Genomic DNA, 23,633 nt, shown 5'->3' on the forward strand with positions numbered 1-23,633 from the left:
ATTTATTTTAGATTAGTTTTTGTAGTTACAGAGGGTGAACATTTACTTATAGCAAAGTAAAAAGTTTTACTTTATTTTCTTTATTAGTTTTGTTTTAGGCATAACAGGAGTACTATAATAGATATTGATGTGATTCCTTTTGCATCTAGTTTATATGTTGTTTTCCTTTATGTTAGTTAGCAAAACCCTTGTTTTGGTTCTGTTAAGAAAAGTGTTAGTAGGATAAAACTATTTCTTTGTTGTTGCTTGAAGTGATGAAAACCTTGATTTTGTTTTCCTTGAGTTTTCTTTGGTTTTGGTTTGAGTGCTTGTGTGTTTTCCTTTAGCTTGCTGTTATGTTATTTAGTGAAATACTTATTTGTGCTATTGTTTGACTCGATAGAATTTCCGGAGTGCGAAGCTTGCTATCTTGAGTCACTAGCATTTGAAGACCTATGATTTTGTTGCATTAGAATTATTCCTCCCCACCATGCATGCAGTAGGAGAATTTTAAGTTATGTCTTGAGTAGTATCATGAGGTAGGATGAACCCAATTTCCCCTTGCTACTATTGCCTGGGACGATGTAGTTTATCTTGCGATGCTCGTAGACGGGGTTGGTTGAGAGATTCATAAGAGAGATGTGAGAGTCAAGATGATGACAGCCCCATGATTTCAAGCTCAAGATGGACTTCAAATTCACTACTGGGTGGAGGACGGTTGACGGGCACCCTGGAGAAACCAGCGGATGGCCGGGATGCATGGAGAAGCGCCATGACATCTTGCGGAAAGCTTCACCCAGCCACAAAGAGACGGATGGATACCCTTGACCGGAAGCTTACCCATGTAGCCGCAAGCCATTATGGGCTCTGGCTGGGTTAACCTTAGGAGTGACTCTGGACGGACGGTGCCAGCAGATGTAGAAGAACGGTAGGACATGGATGGGCACCGGCAGAGCCCAGAGAAACTCTACGGAAGACCATGTTTCGTTCATCCCGTCTTCAAACACCAGGCAGTGCGAGGACATAAAGGAGGAACGATTCTTGCGGGTAAAGTGCACAAGACTCTGCAGAGTAACAACCTAATCGATTAGCCGTGTCCCCGGTTACGGACAAATGAGCCTCTGGAAATTGGAGTATTTCAGAAATCTCAACACTGAACAAATAAATTAATTGAGGGGTTAATTAATAATTGGGAATGAGACATTGGTTGGCGGAACCATCTCAATAACTACCAACATTTTGTAGTAATTGTAAGCAAGTCCTTTGTTGTAGGGAAAAACTGGCTTTTTCGCAAAAACATAAAACTTAGAGCCCCACAGCCAAATTGCATATAGTGTTAGCATTATTATTGTTGTTCTCTCTATGACTTGCCGGCATATTCTAAATGCTGACCTACACGGCTGCAACGTCTCATGTTGCAGAGGAGTTTTCCGACCAGGAGTGAGGCTACGATCTATGCTTGGCGATTGCCCTATGGAGTCGGATGGACTCGCTATTCGTCTATGCTTCTGCAGCTTTATTTAGTTTATTTCTCATGAGTTGGCCTTTGGCCGAATTTATTATGATGTAATAAAGACTCAATATGAGAATCGTGTAATAAATTCAGGTGTGATTGAATTTTGAATCTTTTCATCAATGTACTGTGTGTGCCAGCATGATCTTGGGATGGTACAGCTACACAGAGACTTGACCGATTTTGGGTCGGGTCGTTACATGTTGTGATGCCATGTTGTATTTACACATATCGAGCATATTGTGTGTATGTTTGAAATGCTTGGTATGTGTGGGATCCGACAATCTAGTTGTTTATCCTTGGTAGCCTCTCTTATGGGGAAATGTAGTCTTGTGCTTCCATGAGCCATAGTAGTCCGCTACAGCCCGGTTCACCGGAGTCCTGCTAGCCCAGCACTACTGCTCCGGAACACTTAGACTGGCCGGAATGTGATTCACTTCATTCCTATGTCTGTCCCTTCGGGGAAATGTCACGCGGAGACATCCGGAGTCCTGTTAGCCTGCTACAGCCTGGGTTCCCGGAGTCCTATTAGCCCAGTTGCTACAGCCCGGATTCATACGATGTTGACCGACATGCTCGAGGTTGATTCATGTATGATTGTCCCTATAAGTTAGTGCCACTTTGGGTTCACGACTAGTCATGTCGGCCCGGGTTCTCTGTCATATGGATGCTAGCGACACTATCATATACGTGAACCAAAAGGCGCAAGCGGTCCCGGGCCATGGTAAGGCGACACCCATGGGAATACCGTGCGTGAGGCCGCAAAGTGATTTGAGGTGTTACAGGCTAGATCAGTGTGACTTGGAATCGGGGTCCTGACAGCTAACTAGCCCATAAGGGGCTGGTGCACCCCCCACAAGGGAGGAGGCCGAATTCATTTAGGGAAGGGGGCGTTGAGGGAGTCCTAGACTAAGGGGTCCTCGGGTGTCCGATCTATTGGATATGGGCTGGACTGATGGGCGATAAGGATACAAAGGCCAAAGACTCCACTTGTGTCTGGATAGGACTGTCCTTGGCGTGGAAGGCAAGCTTCGCGACCAACTATGAAGATTCCTTTCTCTGTAACCGACCTTGTGTAACCCTACATCCCTCCCATGTCTATATAAACCGGAGGGCTAGGTCCGTAGATAGGCCGAATCCTCATAATCATAGCCTGGCTAGACTTTTAGGGTTTAGTCATTACGATCTCGTGGTAGATAAACTCTTGTAATACTCATATTCATCAAGATCAATCAAGCAGGACGTAGGGTATTACCTCCATAGAGAGGGCTGGAACCTGGGTAAAACATTGTGTCCCCTGTGTCCTGTTACCATCGATCCTAGACACACAGTTCGGGACCCCCTACCCAAGATCCACTAGTTTTGACACCGACATTGGTGCTTTCATTGGGAGTTCCACTGTGCCGTCCTCAAAAGGTTTGATGGCTCCTTTAATCGTCAACAACAATGTTGTCCAAGGCGAGACCTTCCTCCCTGGATAGATCTTCGTGTTCGGCGGCTTCGCACTGTGGGCCAACTCACTTGGCCATCTGGAGTAGATCGATAGCTACGCCCCTGGCCACCAGGTCAGATTTGGGAGCTTGAACTACATTGCGGACATCCGTGGAGACTTGATCTTCGCCGGATTTGAGACTGCGGCAACCACTCATGGTCATCCCGATGGACATGACCTAAATTTGTCATTAAACCGCATCCAGGAGATAGCTCCTGTAACCGCTCTGGACTTAGATCGGGAGCATACTGCGCCATCCAAGGACTGTAGGCTCAACCCCACCATGGAGGCCACAGATTCCCCGGCGTTGGAGCCACGCACGATATCTGTGTCACTGGAACTCCGGACTCGTCTCCGGCAATAAGTTCCGAACCATGTGAGTTCGCGGACAACGAACTTGATCATTTCTCGATCTTCAAATTCAGTGCCGCAGACATCTTCCAGCACTCGCCTTTGGGCGACGTGCTAAATTCATTAAAAATCTATCCCTAGTGAGGGATTCACAGCCGAACTATATCCGGTTCGAACTAGAAGCTGATGACAGGGAATTTCGCTCCCCACCCGCCACCCACTTTATAGCCACTGTCGAAGACTTAACTGACATGCTCGATTACGGCTCCAATGACATCAACGGTATGGACGACGATGCCGGAGAAGAAGAGTCCCAGGACCCGCCGTTCACCGGACATTGGATGGCCACTTCCTCGTACGATGTATACATGGTGGATGCACCAAAGGAGAACAGTGGCGATGACAAAGAAGATCCAGTTGAGGATAAACCTCCTGAGATACAATCGAAACGCCAGCGTCAGCGGCGCCGCTCTAAGTCACGCTGCAGTAAAGATAGCAACATCGGCATAGGAGAAGATAACATTCTAGAAGGTGCCGAAGACAACGAAGACCCCGTTGACGCAGCTACCAAACAGGATGAATGGGAAGATGTGCAGGTTAGCCCTGGTAAACAGGCCACGCACGAGGACTCAGAGGACAGTAACTATCTTCCGCTCTTCGAGGATGAGGCGAGCCTCGACACCGAGGATTTCATCGTGCCTGAGGAACCTCTCGAGCAGGAGCGCTTCAAGTGCCAGCTAATAGCCACTGCAAGGAGTCTGAAAAAGAAGCAGCAGCAGCTTCAAGCTGACCAAGATCTACTCAATGATAAATGGACCGACGTCCTAGCAGCCGAAGAATACGGCCTCTCAAGCGCCCGGCCAAAAGCTACCCGAAGCGCAAATTACTACCTCAGTTCAACGACGAGGCGCCGGAACACATACCACCATCGCGCAATGCGGCTGACCGACCACCACATGGCCGGGACAAAGAGGCAACTCAAGCCGAACACCAGCCCGCCCCGCCTCATCGCAAAGGCAGAGGTAAATCAGCTCACGGTCATACACATGACCTTCGACATGGCTTGAACAATAAAGAAGGACATACCAGATCGATCTACGGATCACGAGGATGTGCCTCGACACGTGACGACGGCCACCTGTTCGGACGTGACAAACCTAGTCATACGCGGGCTGAAAGCCGCAGACGGACCCCATCAGAGCTACGTCACGATACGGCCCGATATAGAGGTGCCGCACACCCTCATTGCTTCACCGATGAAGTCATGGAACATGAATTCCCAGAAGGGTTCAAACCCGTGAATATAGAATCATATGATGGCACCACAGACCCCGCGGTATGGATCGAAGACTTCATTCTCCACATTCATATGTCCCGCGGCGATGACCTTCATGCCATTAAATACCTCCCGCTAAAACTCAAAGGACCAGCATGGCACTGGTTGAACAGCCTGCCCGAAAACTCCATCGGCAGCTGGGAGGACTTGGAACAAGCCTTCCTTGATAACTTCCAAGGTACATATGTTTGACCTCTGGATGCCGATGACCTAAGCCATATAGTTCAACAGCCCGGAGAGTTTGCCAGGAAATTCTGGACCAGGTTCCTAACTAAAAAGAACCAGATAGTCGACTGTCCGGATGCCGAAGCCCTAGCGGCCTTTAAACATAGCATCCGCGAAGAATGGCACGCCCGCCACCTTGGCCAAGAGAAGCCAAAGTCCATGGCGGCCACGGCACTCATGACCCGCTTTTGCGCGGGCGAGGATAGTTGGCTGGCCTGCAGCAAAAACAATGCAAGCGACACCGACACCCCTGAAGCTAAACATAGCAATGACAAGTCTCGACGCAACAGGTACAAACGATAACAATGACAACGCCGAGGATACGGCGGTCAATGCCGGATTCAGTGGCTCCAAGCCTGGTCAGCGGAAGAAGCCGTTCAAAAAGAACAATTCGGGCCCATCTAGCCTGGACCGCATACTCGATCGTCCATGCCAGATTCATGGCACCACAGACAAACAACCCAATCATACCAATAGAGATTGTTGGGTTTTTAAACAGGCTGGCAAGTTAAATGTCAAAAACAAAGATAAGGGATCGCAAAGCGAAGACGACAACGAGGAGCCCCGGCCGCCGAACACAGGGGGACAGAAAAAGTTCCCTCCTCAGGTCAAAATGGTAAACATGGTATATGCTACCCACATCCCCAAGAGGGAGCGCAAGCGTGCGCTCAGGGACGTCTATGCGATAGAGCCAATCGCCCCAAAATTTAACCCATGGTCGTCATGCCACATCACTTTTGATCGTCGGGATCATCCGACCAGTATCCGTCATGGTGGTTCAGCTGCACTGGTCCTAGACCCAATAACTGATGGGTTCCACCTGACGCGAGTCCCGATGGACGGCGGTAGTAGCCTCAACTCGCTCTATCAGGATACAATGCACAAAATGGGCATTAACCCATCGCGGATCAAGCCCACAAAGACTACCTTTAAAGGAGTCATACCGGGTGTAGAGGCCCGCTACACGGGCTCAATCACTCTAGAGGTTCTCTTCGGGTCTCCGGACAACTTCCGAAGTGAAGAGTTAATCTTCGATATCGTCCCCTTTCGCAGCGGCTACCATGCACTGCTCGGATGAACCACATTTACTTGATTCAATGCGGTGCCACACTACGCTTATCTCAAGCTTAAGATGCCTGGACTGCGCGGCATCATAACAGTCAACGGAAATACGAAATGCTCCCTCCGCACCGAGGAGCACACTGCTGCCTTAGCGGCAGAGATACAAGCGGCCTTGTCAAGTAGAACCTCAATTCAGCGGTCGATCCCTCCTACACTGTCAAAAGAGTCCGAACCATTCCGCAGAAGGACAGCTCGGCTCGTTAGGAGCTCGACTAGCAATTTGGCCTCCGTCCCCGTCCTAACCAAGTGGCGGCCATCGTACCGCGCGTACATATTTACGCACTAAAAATACCATGGACCAGGATGGAGGCATAATCAGCTTGTGATCCGCAATACGGCTCGACCGCCCTAGACACTCATACTTTCACTATTTCCCGTTTTCTTTTGTTTTTCCTTTTTTAGGCCTTTCCTGGCGGCTTGACCATCGATTCTTTTTGAAGGATAAAAACACCAAGACAACAAGAAGCATGGATGTACTGAGAAACTCTTAGGTGGTCTCTTTAACGATCCCTTTACCTATCTGCAGGACCCACACGCAGCTCTCTCTTGGTGAAGGCATAGTAAATAGCATGTTGCTTATTGCAATACTTGTATCAATGTGCCTCGACATATTAATCAAATTACAATGAAAACAGTTCGCGGTTGGCGCTTTAAGGCCCCAGCTTATCACCTTTGCACCCTTTCCGTTTTCTTTCCTTTTCTTCTTCTTTTTCTCCCCTGTGGGTAACCCTATCAGGTAGCACCCGTACACTTTGGTACGTTTGATGTTTGCCAGGGGCTTCAAAGCACCCCACACTACAGCAACAAAAGTCCGAACACTTTTTATAAGTATAGTTCGGCACCCTGAATTTAGCACTATATGCATTGGCTCTGAATCATGTCTTTGGTCAATAGTTGGGTTGCCCGGCTCCTGTGCTTGCTACCTTACATTCCGCTATATCGGCTAAGTAGTAAAGGGAGAACTACTATGATTGTGCCTTGGTTTATCCAAAGGAGCACCTCAGTAGAGAAAGCCGAAAACTGACTGTCATGATGCGGCGAGAGCCGGTCAGCTCTTCGGAGGTTGCAAATCATTGGAGATTTCTTCCGCATTACGCGAAGGATCGGTACTTCCCGATCAGACGCTTATAGCACTCTGGTTCGGATACTAGGGGTTGCGCCCATGTTTTTATTGTCAAACTCCTATGGCTAAGTGAGGGCGTTAAAGCCGCATAGTCTGATTGCCTGGTTCATTGCGCTAAACAACTCCTTCAAGGACCATATAATTGGATCAAGATTGTTTAGATTCCATCCCGAACACCTCCGTACTACCTACGTGGGGGCAGAAGCCGACGACTAGTTAACCCTTAGATTTCATACAACACGGCCACACAGGAGGTAAAATTTAAAAACATCACAAGCATTAGATATTACATAAAAGTTTTGTTTCATCATACAAGGCAAAGACAACATGAATGTATTCATTCGAAAATAATGTCTTGCCCGCACTGTGTTGCTACAATACGAGACCCCTCTAGGACATATGCAAAATAGCGCTCGGGTGTGCGGTGCTCCTTGCCCTCTGGTGGCCCCTTGGTCAGCTCGATGGCGTCCATCTTCGCCCACCACATCTTGCAGCGGGTGAAGGCCATGCATGCACCTTCAATGCAGGCCGATCGCTTGACGACGTCCAACCGAGGATAGGCATTCACCAACCGCTTCACAAGCCTGAAGTAGCTACCGGGCATAGCTTCGGCTGGCCACAGCCGGATTATCAAATCCTTCATGGCTAGTTCAGACACCCTATGTAGCTCCACCAGCTGTTTCAGCTGATCGGTGAAGGGCACGAGATGCTCTGGCGCAAGATACTGCGACCAGAACAATTTCTCCGTGGAGCTCCCTTCTTCATCTCAGAAGAACTCCGTGGCGTCGAACACACTGCGCGGCAGATCTACGAAGGCTCCTGGAGAACTCCGAATCCGGGTTAGTAAGAAATACTTCTTCTTCATATATTTGCTTTGCATACTAAACGCCTTACCCAACATGATCTTCCTGGCCTCTTGGATCTCCTGGAGGGCACCCTGGGCTTCAACCCGAGCCGCTTTCGCGCTTTGACGAGCCTTGGAGAGTTCGGTCTCTCGAGCCGAAACATCGCCCTCCAGGGTCTCGTACTTCCTCACCACGTCCTGGAGCTCTTGCTGGACCTCATTCAGCCGGGCCTTCAGCTTCTTGCGAGCAGCCTGCTCCTTGACAGCTTTCCCCTCGGCTTCGGCTAGGGCCTTTTTCAGGGCCTCGACCTCGGTCATCGCCCCTATGCATATAATGACACTACCGTCAGTATACATCATTTACTCTTTCCGAATATATAGCGGGCCATTGCATACCTTGCTGGTATTCCAGCTGCTTCCTCACCTGGTCGAGCTCTTCCTCGGCTCGCTCCAGTTTCTGCTTTAGTCCGGAGACTTCGGCAGTGTGAGAAGTCGCAGCCAGTAGCTACGCCTGCTTATTCACATCAGACACAGTTTGGTTAGTTTCCTGCGAAATTTAATTGATCCTCTGTCTGGCTTTTCTTTCTGAACACCGCACAGTGTCTCAGGGGCTACTGCCCATGTGGGGATTTTCTCGGTTAAATGTCGCTTACCTCAAGACCTGTCAGCAGGCCGCTGTAGGCTTCGGTCGGTCCGCTCTTGAAGGACTGAACCTTCTCAATCACCGTACCCATAAGGATATGGTGTTCTTCCACAATGGATAGCGCTTCCAATGGATTGTCTGGCACCTCTGGTTGGACAGAGGTCGCCGGCGGGACGGGCATGCCTCCTTCTCTTGAAGGAAGCTTCTTGTCGGACTCCGGGGCCATATGGGTCTCCGGATCCGTACTCATATGGGGGCCAAATTGAGGATGGCTCCCATAATTAGTCTCCATGGGGGTCTGTTCCCCCATGTGTCCGGCGACCGAGGTGTCGCCCTCCGGCGCCTCCATGACAGGCTCCAGAACCTCCCCCTGGCTTGGGAAGGTCCTTTGGGAGAGCACCTCGTCGTCTCCCTTGACCTTGGGAGAGTAAGCGGCCAGCGGTGTCTCACTGGCCATCTCCTTTGAATCCAACGAGCCCCTTAATGAGGATCGCTGGAAGCTGTCGTGGCCCGGACTGTAATAACATGATTAAATCATATAAAATATTGATGTCTACTACACAACCTTCTTCTTGTAGACGTTATTGGGCCTCCAAGTGCAGAGGTTTGTAGGACAGTAGCAAATTTCCCTCAAGTGGATGGCCTAAGGTTTATCAATCCGTGGGAGGCGTGGGATGAAGATGGTCTCTCTCAAACAACCCTGCAACCAAATAACAAAGAGTCTCTTGTGTCCCCAACACACCCAATACAATGGTAAATTGTATAGGTGCACTAGTTCGGCGAAGAGATGGTGATACAAGTGCAATATGGATGGTAGGTATAGGTTTTTGTAATCAGAAAATATAAAAACAGCAAGGTAACTAATGATTAAAGTGAGCACAAACGGTATTGCAATGCGTTGAAACAAGGCCTAGGGTTCATACTTTCACTAGTGCAAGTTCTCTCAACAATAATAACATAATTGGATCATATAACTATCCATCAACATGCAAAGAGTCACTCCAAAGTCACTAATAGCGGAGAACAAACGAAGAGATTATGGTAGGGTACGAAACCACCTCAAAGTTATCCTTTCTGATCGATCTATTCAAGAGTCCGTAGTAAAATAACATGAAGCTATTCTTTCCTTTCAATCTATCATAGAGTTTGTACTAGAATAACACCTTAAGACACAAATCAACCAAAACCCTAATGTCACCTAGATACTCCAATGTCACCTCAAGTATCTGTGGGTATGATTATACAATATGCATCACACAATCTCAGATTCATCTATTCAACCAACACAAAGAACTTCAAAGAGTGCCCCAAAGTTTCTACCGAAGAGTCAAGACGAAAACGTGTGCTAATCCCTATGCATAAGTTCACGAGGTCACGGAACTCACAAGTTGATCACCAAAACATACATCAAGTGGATCATGTGATATCCCATTGTCACCACAGATAAGCACATGCAAGACATACATCAAGTGTTCTCAAATCCTTAAAGACTCAATCCGATAAGATAACTTCAAAGGGAAAACTCAATTCATCACAAGAGAGTAGAGGGGGAGAAACATCATAAGATCCAACTATAATAGCAAAGCTCTCGATACATCAAGATCGTGCCACCTCAAGAACATGAGAGAGAGATCAAACACATAGCTACTGGTACATACCCTCAGCCCCGAGGGAGAACTACTCCCTCCTCGTCATGGAGAGCACCGGGATGATGAAGATGGCCACCGGAGAGGGATTCCCCCCTCCGGCAGGGTGCCAGAACAGGTCTAGATTGGTTTTTGGTGGCTACAGAGGCTTCTGGCGGCGGAACTCCCGATCTATTCTCCTCCTCGGTCTTTTTAGGGTATATGGACATATATAGGCGAAAGAAGTTGGTCAGGGAAACCACAAGGGGCCCATGATGGTGGGGGGCGCGCCCAAGGGGGTAGGGCGCGCCTCCCTACCTCGTGGCTTCCTCGAAGCTTCCTTGACGTATACTCCAAGTCTCCTGGATTGCTTCCGTTCCAAAAATAAGTTCTGTGAAGTTTCAGGTCAATTGGACTCCGTTTGATCCTTTTCTGCGATACTCTAAAACAAGGAAAAAAATAGGAACTGGCACTGGGCTCTAGGTTAATAGGTTAGTCCAAAAAATCATATAAAATAGCATATAAATGCATATAAAACATCCAAGGTTGATAATATAATAGCATGGAACAATCAAAAATTATAGATATGTTGGAGACGTATCAAGCATCCCCAAGCTTAATTCCTGCTCGTCCTCGAGTAGGTAAATGATAAAAATAGAATTTTTGATGTGGAATTCTACCTAACATATTTATCAATGTAATCTTCTTTATTGTGGCAAGAATATTCAGATCCATAAGATTCAAGACAAAAGTTTAATATTGGCATAAAAATAATAATACTTCAAGCATACTAACAAAGCAATCATGTCTTCTCAAAATAACATGGCCAAAGAAAGTTATCCCTACAAAATCATATAGTCTGGCTATGCTCTATCTTCATCACACAAAATATTTAAATCATGCACAACCCCGATGACAAGCCAAGCAATTGTTTCATACTTTTGATGTTCTCAAACTTTTTCAATCTTCACGCAATACATGAGCGTGAGCCATGGACATAGCACTATAGGTGGAATAGAATGGTGGTTGTGGAGAAGACAAAAAGGAGAAGATAGTCTCAAATAAACTAGGCGTATCAACAGGCTATGGAGATGCCCATCAATAGATATCAATGTGAGTGAGTAGGGATTGCCATGCAACGGATGCACTAAAGCTATAAGTGTATGAAAGCTCAAAAAGAAACTAAGTGGGTGTGCATCCAACTCGCTTGCTCAAGAAGACCTAGGGCATTTTGAGGAAGCCAATCATTGGAATATACAAGCCAAGTTCTATAATGAAAGATTCCCACTAGTTTATGGAAGTGACAACATAGGAGACTCTCTATCATGAAGATCATGGTGCTACTTTGAAGCACAAGTGTGGCAAAAGGATAGTAGCATTGCCCCTTCTCTCTTTTTCTCTCATTTTTTTGTTTTTTTTTTTGTTTTTTGGGCCTTCTTTTTTTATGGCCTCTTTTTTCTCTTTTATTTTATTTTTTTTCCAGAGTCGAATCCCGACGTGTGGGGGAATCATAGTCTCCATCATCCTTTCCTCACATGGGACAATGCTATAATAATGAGGATCATCACACTTTTATTTACTTACAACTCAGGAATTACAACTCGATACTTAGAACAAAATATGACTCTATATGAATGCCTCCGGCGGTGTACCGGGATGTGCAATGACTCATGAGTGACATGTATGAAAGAATTATGAATGGTGGCTTTGCCACAAATACGATGTCAACTACATGATCATGCAAAGCAATATGACAATGATGAAGCGTGTCATAATAAACGGAACGGTGGAAAGTTGCATGGCAATATATCTCGGAATGGCTATGGAAATGCCATAATAGGTAGGTATGGCGGCTGTTTTGAGGAAGATATATGGTGGGTTTATGGTACCGGCGAAAGTTGCATGGTACTAGAGAGTCTAGCAATGGTGGAAGGGTGAGAGTGCGTACAATCCATGGACTCAACATTAGTCATAAAGAACTCACATACTTATTGCAAAAATCTATTAGTTATTGAAACAAAGTACTACGCGCATGCTCCTAGGGGATAGATTGGTAGGAAAAGACCATCGCTCGTCCCCGACCGCCACTCAGAAGGAAGACAATCAATAAATAAATCATGCTCCGACTTCATCACATAACGGTTCATCATACATGCATGCTACGGGAATCACAAACTTTAACACAAGTATTTCTCAAGCTCACAACTACTCACTAGCATGACTCTAATATTACCATCCTCATATCTCAAAACAATCATCAAGTATCAAACTTCTCATAGTATTCAATGCACTTTATATGAAAGTTTTTATTATACCCATCTTGGATGCCAATCATATTAGGACTAAATTCATAACCAAAGCAAATTACCATGTTGTTCTAAAGACTCTCAAGACAATATAAGTGAAGCATGAGAGTTCATCTATTTCTTCAAAATAAGACCACCGCCATGCTCTAAAAGGATATAAGTGAAGCACTAGAGCAAACGACAAACTACTCTGAAAAATATAAGTGAAGATCAATGAGTAGTTGAATAATTATTTAACTATGTGAAGACTCTCTAACATTTAATAATTTCAGATCTTGGTATTTTATTCAAACATCAAGCGAAACAAAAGAAAATAAAATGACGCTCCAAGCAAAACACATATCATGTGGCGAATAAAAATATAGCTCCAAGTAAAGTTACCGATGAACGAAGACGAAAGAGGGGATGCCTTCCGGGGCATCCCCAAGCTTAGGCTCTTGGCTGTCCTTGAATATTACTTTGGGGTGCCTTGGGCATCCCCAGGCTTAGGCTCTTGCCACTCCTTATTCCATAGTCCATCGAATCTTTACCCAAAACTTGAAAACTTCACAACACAAAACTTAACAAAAAACTCGTAAGCTCCGTTAGTATAAGAAAATAAATCACCACTTAGGTACTGTTGTGAACTCATTATAAATTCATATTGGTGTAATATCTACTGTATTCCAACTTATCTATGGTTCATACCCTCCTATACTACTCATAGATTCATCAAAATAAGCAAACAACGCATAGAAAACAGAATCTGTCAAAAACAGAACGGGCTGTAGTAATCTGTAGGTTCCAAATACTTCTGTAACTCCAAAAATCCTGATAAATTAGGAAGTCCTAGGAAATTTCTATATTGATCTACTGCAGTTGGAATTGGTATTTTATCGCTCTCTCGTAAAAAAAGAAAATTATTCTCGTGAGTGCATACTTTCTATTTTTTACAGCAAGATCAAATAATAATCACCCAAGAAGATCCTAAAGGCTTTACTTGGCACAAACACTAATTAAAAGCATAAAACCACATCTAACCAGAGGCTATATGAATTATTTATTACTAAACAGGAGCAAAAAGCGAGGAACAAAAATAAAAATTGGGTTGCCTCCCAACAAGCGCTATCGTTTAACGCCCCTGGCTAGGCATGATGATTTCAATGATGTTCACATAAAGGATAAGAATTGAAACATAAAGAGAGCATCATGAAGAATATGACTAGCACATTTAAGTCTAACCCACTTCCTATGCATAGGGATTTTGTGAGCAAATAACTTATGGGAACAATAATCAACTATCATAGGAGGGCAAAACAAGCATAACTTCAAAACTTTAAGCACATAGAGAGGAAACTTGATATTATTGCAATTCCTACAAGCATATGTTACTCCCTCATAATAATTTTCAGTAGCATCATGAATAAATTCAACAATATAACCATCACATAAATCATTCTTTTCATGATCTACAAGCATAGAAATTTTATTACTCTCCACATAAGCAAAATTCTTCTCATTCGGAATAGTGGGAGTATCATAAGAAACTCGAATACTATAAATTGTTTCCATATTAAAAGAGTAATGTTCAGAAAAGGGGTAATCATAATCATGACAAGTTTTATAAATATAATCATCACTACTTTTTATAGCATAAGTATCATCACAATAATCATCATAGGTAGCAACTTTGTTCTCACCATAATCGATTGAAACCTCTTCCAAGATAGTGGAATCATTACTAAATAAAGTCATGACCTCTCCAAATCCACTTCCATAATTATCATAATAAGATTCAATATCCTCCAAAATAGTGGGATCATTACTTCCTAAAGTTGACACTCTTCCAAACCCACTTTCATCAATATAATCATCATAAGTAGGAGGCATGCTATCATCATTATAAATTTGCATATCAAAACTTGGGAGACTAAAAATATCATCTTCATTAAACGCAGCATCCCCAGGCTTGGCACAAACATTAATTTCAGCAAATATATTCTCAAAAACATCATCTTCATCAAACATAGCATCTCCAAGCTTGGGCCTTTTCATATCATAAGCATAATCACTCTCATCATTAATAGTATGGATAGCACCAATAGTATAGCAATTATCATCATCACAATGAGAAATAGGAGCAACATCATTTGGGAGAGGTAACTTTCTACCTTTACTTCTCCATCTTTTATTTTTCTTCTTCACGTCATGTGTGGGTTCAATCCTCTTTTTGGAGCTCCTTATTAATGAGATTGGTTGAATAGAAGGCTCCTCCTCGTTACCCGATTCATCATAAGAAATAATAGGAGAATATTGGGAAGTCTCTTCCCTTTCGTTAGTATTCTCTTCATCTTCTATTTGTTTTCTTTTCTTTATGTAATTGGCAATATGAGGATTTTCAATGCAATTCACCGCACAATACATATAAATTTCTTCTAGATCAATATCGAGGAATTTCTCAAGGTTATATTCTGGAATATGCTTAGTTTGGCGTTTCATTTCTTCGTAACCCAAAGGCAAACTAAGTTCATTATGATGTGCAAGGGAAATCAAATCATCACAATTTTTGGACACGATTCGATCATGAAACAATTTGCATTTGATATTTAAATGACCATGTTCATTGCAAAGTTCACAAGTATGGCTAAGATATTTTAAATTTTCAGCACTAACATCTAGCCTCTCTTGCAACCATTTAGTTTCCACATACTTATGCCTCTTGCAAAATCTATCTTCCTTGTTTGGTATGTACTTGAAAACTCTATGCACTCCACAAAAATCGACATGCGTATAAGAGATATTTTCATCATAACTAGTGCAATCATCATTAGTACTATGAATATTCAAAGAGTTCATACTAATAACATTGCAATCATGCTCATCTTTCAAAGATTTAGTGCCAAACATTTTATAGACTTCTTCTTCTAGCACTTGAGCACAATTTTCCTTTCCATCATTCTCACGAAAGATATTAAAAAGATGAAGCGTGTGAGGCAAAATCAATTCCATTTTTTGTAGTTTTCTTTTATAAACTAAACTAGTGATAAAACAAGAAACTAAAAGATTCGATTGCAAGATCTAAAGATATACCTTCAAGCACTCACCTCGCTGGCAACGGCGCCAGAAAAGAGCTTGATGTCTACTACACAACCTTCTTCTTGTAGACGTTGTTGGGCCTCCAAGTGCAGAGGTTTGTAGAACAGTAGCAAATTTCCCTCAAGTGGATGACCTAAGGTTTATCAATCCGTGGGAGGCGTAGGATGAAGATGGTCTCTCTCAAACAACCCTGCAATCAAATAACAAAGAGTCTCTTGTGTCCCCAACACACCCAATACAATGGTAAATTGTATAGGTGCACTAGTTCGGTGAAGAGATGGTGATACAAGTGCAATATGGATGGTAGATATATGTTTTTGTAATCTGAAAATATAAAAACAGCAAGGTAACTAATGATAAAAGTGGGCACAAACGGTATTGCAATGCGTTGAAACAAGGCCTAGGGTTCATACTTTCACTAGTGCAAGTTCTCTCAATAATAATAACATAATTGGATCATATAACTATCCCTCAACATGCAACAAAGAGTCACTCCGAAGTCACTAATAGCGGAGAACAACCGAAGAGATTATGATAGGGTACGAAACCACCTCAAAGTTATCCTTTTTGATTGATCTATTCAAGAGTCCGTATTAAAATAACATAAAGCTATTCTTTCCGTTCAATCTATCATAGAGTTCGTACTAGAATAACACCTTAAGACACAAATCAACCAAAACCCTAATGTCACCTAGATACTCCAATGTCACCTCAAGTATCCGTGGGTATGATTATACGATATGCATCACACAATCTCAGACTCATCTATTCAACCAACACAAAGAACTTCAAAGAGTGCCCCAAAGTTTCTACCGGTGAGTCAAGACGAAAACGTGTGCCAGTCCCTATGCATAAGTTCACGAGGTCACGGAACTCGCAAGTTGATCACCAAAACATACATCAAGTGGATCACGTGATATCCCATTGTCAGCACAGATAAGCACATGCAAGACATACATCAAGTGTTCTCGAATCCTTAAAGACTCAATCCGATAAGATAACTTTAAAGGGAAAACTCAATTCATCACAAGAGAGTAGAGGGGGAGAAACATCATACGATCCAACTATAATAGCAAAGCTCTCGATACATCAAGATCGTGCCACCTCAAGAACACGAGAGAGAGAGAGAGAAAGAGATCAAACACATAGCTACTGGTACATACCCTCAGCCCCGAGGGAGAACTACTCCCTCCTCGTCACGGAGAGCACCGGGATGATGAAGATGGCCACCGGAGAGGGATTCCCCCTCCGGCAGGGTGCCGAAACGGGTCTAGATTGGCTTTCGGTGGCTACGGAGGCTTCTGGCGGCGAAACTCCCGATCTATTGTGCTCCCCGATCGTTTTAGGGTATATTGAGATATATAGGAGGAATAAGTGCGTCAGGGGGGCACGAGGGGCCCACAAGGGTGGAGGGCGCACCCAGGGGGGTGGGCGCACCCCCTGCCTCGTGGCCTCCTCGTTGATCCCCTACGTTCACTCCAAGTCTTCTGGGTTGCGCCCATGTTTTTATTGTCAAACTCCTATGGCTAAGTGAGGGCGTTAAACTCGCATAGTCTGATTGCCTGGTTCATTGCCCTAAACAACTCCTTCAAGGACCATATAATTGGATCAAGATTGTTTAGATTCTATCCCGAACACCTTCGTACTACCTACGTGGGGGCAGAAGCCGACGACTAGTTAACCCTTAGATTTCATACAACACGGCCACACAGGAGGTAAAATTTAAAAACATAACAAGCATTAGATATTACATAAAAGTTTTGTTTCATCATACAAGGCAAAGATAACATGAATGTATTCATTCGAAAATAATGTCTTGCCCGCACTGCGTTGCTACAAAACGACACCCCTCTAGGACATCTGCAAAATAGCGCTCGGGTGTACGGAGCTCCTTGCCCTCTGGTGGCCCCTTGGTCAGCTCGATGGCGTCCATCTTCACCCACCACATCTTGCAGCGGGTGAAGGCCATGCGTGCACCTTCAATGCAGGCCGATCGCTTGACGACATCCAGCCGAGGACAGGCGTTCACCAACCGCTTCACAAGCCTGAAGTAGCTGCCGAGCATAGCTTCGGCTGGCCACAGCCGGATTATCAAATCCTTCATGGCTAGTTCAGACACCCTATCCAGCTCCACCAGCTGTTTCAGCTGATCGGTGAAGGGCACGAGATGCTCTGGCGCAAGATACTGCGACCAGAACAATTTCTCCGTGGAGCTCCCTTCTTCGGCTCAGAAGAACTCCGCGGCGTCGGACACACTGCATGGCAGATCTGCGAAGGCTCCTGGAGAACTCTAAAGCCGGGTTAGTAAGAAATACTTCTTCTTCATATATTTGCTTTGCATACTAAACAACTTACACGAAGTGATCTTCCTGGCCTCTTTGATCTCCTGGAGGGCACCCTGGGCTTCAACCCGGGCCGCTTCCGCGCTTTGACGAGCCTTGGAGAGTTCGGTCTCTCGAGCAGAAACATCGCCCTCCAGGGTCTCGTACTTCCTCACCACGTCCTGGAGCTCTTGCTGGACCTCGTTCAGTCGGGCCTTCAGCTTCTTGCGAGCGGCCTGCTCCTTGACAGCTTTCCCCTCGGATTCAGCCAGGGCCTTTTTCAGGGACTCGACCTCGGTCGTCGCCCCTATGCATATAATGACACTACGGTCAGTATACATCATTTACTCTTTCCGAATATATAGCGAGCCATTGCATACCTTGCTGGTCTTCCAGATGCTTCCTCGGCCCGCCCCAGTTTCTGCTTTAGTCCGGAGACTTCGGCAATGTGAGAAGTCGCAGCCAGCAGCTACGCCTGCTTATTCACATCAGACACAGTTTGGTTAGTTTCCTGCGAAATTTAATTGATCCTCTGTCTGGCTTTTCTTTCTGAACACCGCACAGTGTCTCAGGGGCTACTGCCTATGTGGGGATTTTCTTGGTTAAATGTCGCTTACCTCAAAACCTGTCAGCAGGCCGTTGCAGGCTTCGGTCAGTCCGCTCTTGACGGACTGAACCTTCTCAATCACCGTACCCATAAGGATATGGTGTTCTTCCACAATGGATAGCACTTCCAACGGATTGTCTGGCACCTCTGGTTGGACAGAGGTCGCCGGCGGGACGGGCATGCCTACTTCTCTTGAAGGAAGCTTCTTGTCGGACTCCGGGGACGTATAGGTCTCCGGATCCGTACTCATATGGGGGCCGAATTGAGGATGGCCCCAATAATTAGTCTCCATGGGGGTCTATTCCCCCATGTGTCCGGCGACCGAGGTGTCGCCCTCCGGCGCCGCCATGACGGGATCCAGAACCTCCCCTGGCTTGGGAAGGTCCTTTGGGAGAGCACCTCGTCGTCTCCCTTGACCTTGGGAGAGTAAGCGGCCAGCGGTGTCTCACTGGCCATCTCCTTTGAATCCAACGAGCCCCTTGATGAGGATCGCTGGAAGCTGTCGTGGGCCGGACTGTAATAACAAGATTAAATCATATAAAATATTGATGTCTACTACACAACCTTCTTCTTGTAGACGTTGTTGGGCCTCCAAGGGCAGAGGTTTGTAGAACAGTAGCAAATTTCCCTCAAGTGGATGGCCTAAGGTTTATCAATCCGTGGGAGGCGTAGGATGAAGATGGTCTCTCAAACAACCCTGCAACCAAATAACAAAGAGTCTCTTGTGTCCCCAACACACCCAATACAATGGTAAATTGTGTAGGTGCACTAGTTCGGCAAAGAGATGGTGATACAAGTGCAATATGGATGGTAGGTATAGGTTTTTGTAATATGAAAATATAAAAACAGCAAGGTAACTAATGATTAAAGTGAGCACAAACGGTATTGCAATGCGTTGAAACAAGGCCTAGGGTTCATACTTTCACTAGTGCAAGTTCTCTCAACAATAATAACATAATTGGATCATATAACTATCCCTCAACATGCAAAGAGTCACTCCAAAGTCACTAATAGCGGAGAACAAACGAAGAGATTATGGTAGGGTACGAAACCACCTCAAAGTTATCCTTTCTGATCGATCTATTCAAGAGTCCGTAGTAAAATAACATGAAGCTATTCTTTCCTTTCAATCTATCATAGAGTTCGTACTAGAATAACACCTTAAGACACAAATCAACCAAAACCCTAATGTCACCTAGATACTCCAATGTCACCTCAAGTATCTGTGGGTATGATTATACAACATGCATCACACAATCTCAGATTCATCTATTCAACCAACACAAAGAACTTCAAAGAGTGCCCCAAATTTCTACCGGAGAGCCAAGACGAAAACGTGTGCCAACCCCTATGCATAAGTTCACGAGGTCACGGAACTCGCAAGTTGATCACCAAAACATACATCAAGTGGATCACGTGATATCACATTGTCACCACAGATAAGCACATGCAAGACATACATCAAGTGTTCTCAAATCCTTAAAGACTCAATCCGATAAGATAACTTCAAAGGGAAAACTCAATTCATCACAAGAGAGTAGAGGGGGAGAAACATCATAAGATCCAACTATAATAGCAAAGCTCTCGATACATCAAGATCGTGCAACCTCAAGAACATGAGAGAGAGATCAAACACATAGCTAATGGTACATACCCTCAGCCCCGAGGGAGAACTACTCCCTCCTCAGCATGGAGAGCACCGGGATGATGAAGATGTCCACCAGAGAGGGATTCCCCCCTCTGGCAGGGTGCCGGAATGGGTCAAGATTGGTTTTTGGTGGCTATGGAGGCTTCCCGATCTATTCCCCTCCCCGATCATTTTAGGGTATATGGAGATATATAGGTGGAAGAAGTACGTCAGGGGAGCCACGAGGGGCCCACGAGGGTGGGGGCGCGCCCAGGGGGGTAGGGTGCGCCTCCCTACCTCGTGGCTTCCTCGAAGCTTCCCTGACATATACTCCAAGTCTCCTGGATTGCTTCCGCTCCAAAAATAAGTTCCGTGAAGTTTCAGGTCAATTGGACTCCGTTTGATTTTCCTTTTCTGGGATACTCTAAAACAAGGAAAAAACAAAAACTGGCAATGGGCTCTAGGTTAATAGGTTACTCCCAAAAATCATATAAAATAGCATATAAATGCATATAAAACATCCAATGTTGATAATATAATAGCATAGAACAATAAAAAATTATAGATACGTTGGAGACATATCAAATACCATAAGGCGGAAAAGCCGGATAAATGGATGTGTACGGGTTATTAGCACTCACGATGCGACCAGGGGCTTGTTCCGGGGGCACCGCTCCGGACTGCTGTCGACGTCCCATGCGGAGCTGCCCTTGAGAGTGCCTTTCCCCTTCTTGGGCGCGTCCGCCTCCGGAATTATGGAGGCCGCCCTCTTCTTCCTCCCCCCATCAGGGGGAGAATCGCTTTCCTCGTCGTCGTCGTCTTCGGCGGCGGAGGAGCGGGTCTTGTCTTTGGACATTGTGTCTGAAGTGCCCTTACGGCGGGGGCCACTCCGGACCCCCTTGGCCTTCCCCGCGGCCTTCTTCGCCGACGCCGTATAGGGCGTCGGCACTAGCATCTTTGCTAAACGCGGCATGACTGGTTCTTCGGGCAGCGGAGCCGGACACTGGATCTGCTTCGCCCTCTCCATCTAGTCCTGAAGAAGCAATGATAATAAAAGCTTAGATATCATCCTTGAAACAAGCAAGTAGGGGATGCGTTAAAAATAACATACCTTGTTGGCGAGGTGGTTAATGCCGTGCCCGCAGTCCGAATCTGTGGTCGGCAGTGTCTTGTTGCCCTTGAAGAGCAACTTCCAAGCGTCTTTGTGAGTAGTTTCGAAGAGCCTCTTCAGGGTATGGTGCTTCTTCGGATTGAACTCCCATAGAGTGCAGCTTCGGCTTTGGCACGGGAGAATCCGGCGAACTAGCATCACCTGGATTATATCGACAAGCTGGATATCCTTGTCCACCATACTTTGAACGCGCGTCTGTAGCGCAATCAGCTTATCTGGCGAACACCAGTTCGGGCTCTTCTCGACCCAGGAGGTGAGCCGCATTGGGGCGTCGGAGTTGAATTCACCAGCTGCAGCCGAGTTAGAACCATTATTTCTGTCATTCCTTGACAGTCTCCACGAAAGTGCCTTTCGACCAGGAGACATTGGTCGGCTTACTCACCATGGCTCCTCCGCACTCCGCGTGCTGGCCATCCACCACCTTCGGCTTCACGTTGAAGACCTTGAGCCACAGCCCGAAGTGGGGTTGGATGCGGAGGAAGGCCTCACACACGACGATGAACACCGAGATGTTGAGGAAAGAGTTCGAGGATAGATCATGGGAGTCTATCCCGTAATAGTACATCAGCCCGCGGAGGAAAGGGTGGAGTGGAAACCCTAGCCCGCGGAGGAAATGAGGGATGAATACCACCCTCTTGTTGGGCTTCGGCGTGGGGATGATTTGCCCCTGGGCTGGAAGACGGTGTGTGATTTCCTTCGCCAAGTACCCGACCGCCCGAAGCTCAGTAATGTCCTTCTCCTTGACGGAGGAGACCATCCACTTACCTTAGCCTCTGGATGCGAACATGGTTGAGTGCTAGCTTGAGTGGGAAGAAGATGAGAACTTGGGCGCTGGAGCTCAAGAGTGGAAGCGCAGAGGAAGAGAGAAGGCATGGGAGAAGAAGGGGGAATCCTTATCCCCTTATAAAGGCAGTGAATATCGAACGCCTCCCCACTCGCCCTAAAACTCGCCTTATTCCCAAGGGCTGTGTAAACGGCATTGTTGGGTTACCCACGCCCGCATTGATGAAGATCCCGCAATAAGGGGACACGATCTCTGCTTTGACAAGACGTGCCAATGGAAACCGCATCTCGAAACGCGGAACGGTGGACAAAACGTTTTGATATAGTGACTGAACAGATGTGATGTCATCTTGCAAAAAGTTGTCAGCAGATGGGACTCGTGAAATACTATATTCCTTGCGGTTGTGTATGGTACTTGTGTTGCAAATCTGGACACCTTCGTTTCATCTGAAGACTATCCTGGAGTATTTGGAAAGTAGAACCCGCCTTGCAATGCCAAAGACAATCTGCGCCGGACGCATCGTCATTGAAGCCTGGTTCAGGGGCTACTGAGGGAGTCCTAGACTAAGGGGTCATCGGGTGTCCGATCTATTGGATATGGGCCGGACTGATGCACCATAAGGATACAAAGACCGAAGACTCCACCTGTGTCCGGATAGGACTCTCCTTGGCGTGGAAGGCAAGCTTGGCAATCAACTATGAAGATTCCTTTCTCTATAACCGACCTTGTGTAACCCTAGATCCCTCCCGTGTCTATATAAACCTGAGGGCTAGGTCCATAGATAGGCCGAATCCTCATAATTATAGCCTGACTAGACTTTTAGGGTTTAGTCATTACGATCTCATGGTAGATCAACTCTTGTAATACTCATATTCATCAAGATCAATCAAGCAGGACGTAGGGTATTACCTCCATAGAGAGGGCCCGAACCTGGGTAAAACATTGTGTCCCCCGTCTCCTATTACCATCGATCCTAGACGCACAGTTCGGGGGGGCCTACCCGAGATCCGCCGGTTTTGACACTGACAGGCGCCACCCACCCTTTCCTTCTCCTACTCCCTCTCCTTCCCCCTATCCACCTCCATGAGAAGGAAAAGAGGGGGACCGAATCCTAATAGGACTAGGAGTCCTAGTAGGACTCCCCCCTTATGGTGCACCCCTAGGGCCGGCCTCCTCCCTCTCCCTCCTTTATATACAGGGGTAGGGGGGCACCCCAAAGCACAACAGTTATTCTTAGCCATGTGCGGTGCCCCCTCCATAGTTTACTCCTCCATTCATAGTGTCGTAGTGCTTAGGCGAAGCCCTGCGCGGATCACATCACCATCACCGTCACCACGCCGTCGTGCTAACGAAACTCTCCCTTGACCCTCTGCTGGATCAAGAGTTCGAGAGACGTCATTGAGCTGAACGTGTGCTGAACTCGGAGGTGCCGTACGTTTGGTACTTGATCGGTTGGATCACAAAGACGTTTGACTACATCAACCGCGTT

This window comes from Triticum dicoccoides, chromosome 7A, assembly GCF_002162155.2.
Source record: "Triticum dicoccoides isolate Atlit2015 ecotype Zavitan chromosome 7A, WEW_v2.0, whole genome shotgun sequence".
Lineage (NCBI taxonomy): Eukaryota > Viridiplantae > Streptophyta > Magnoliopsida > Poales > Poaceae > Triticum > Triticum dicoccoides.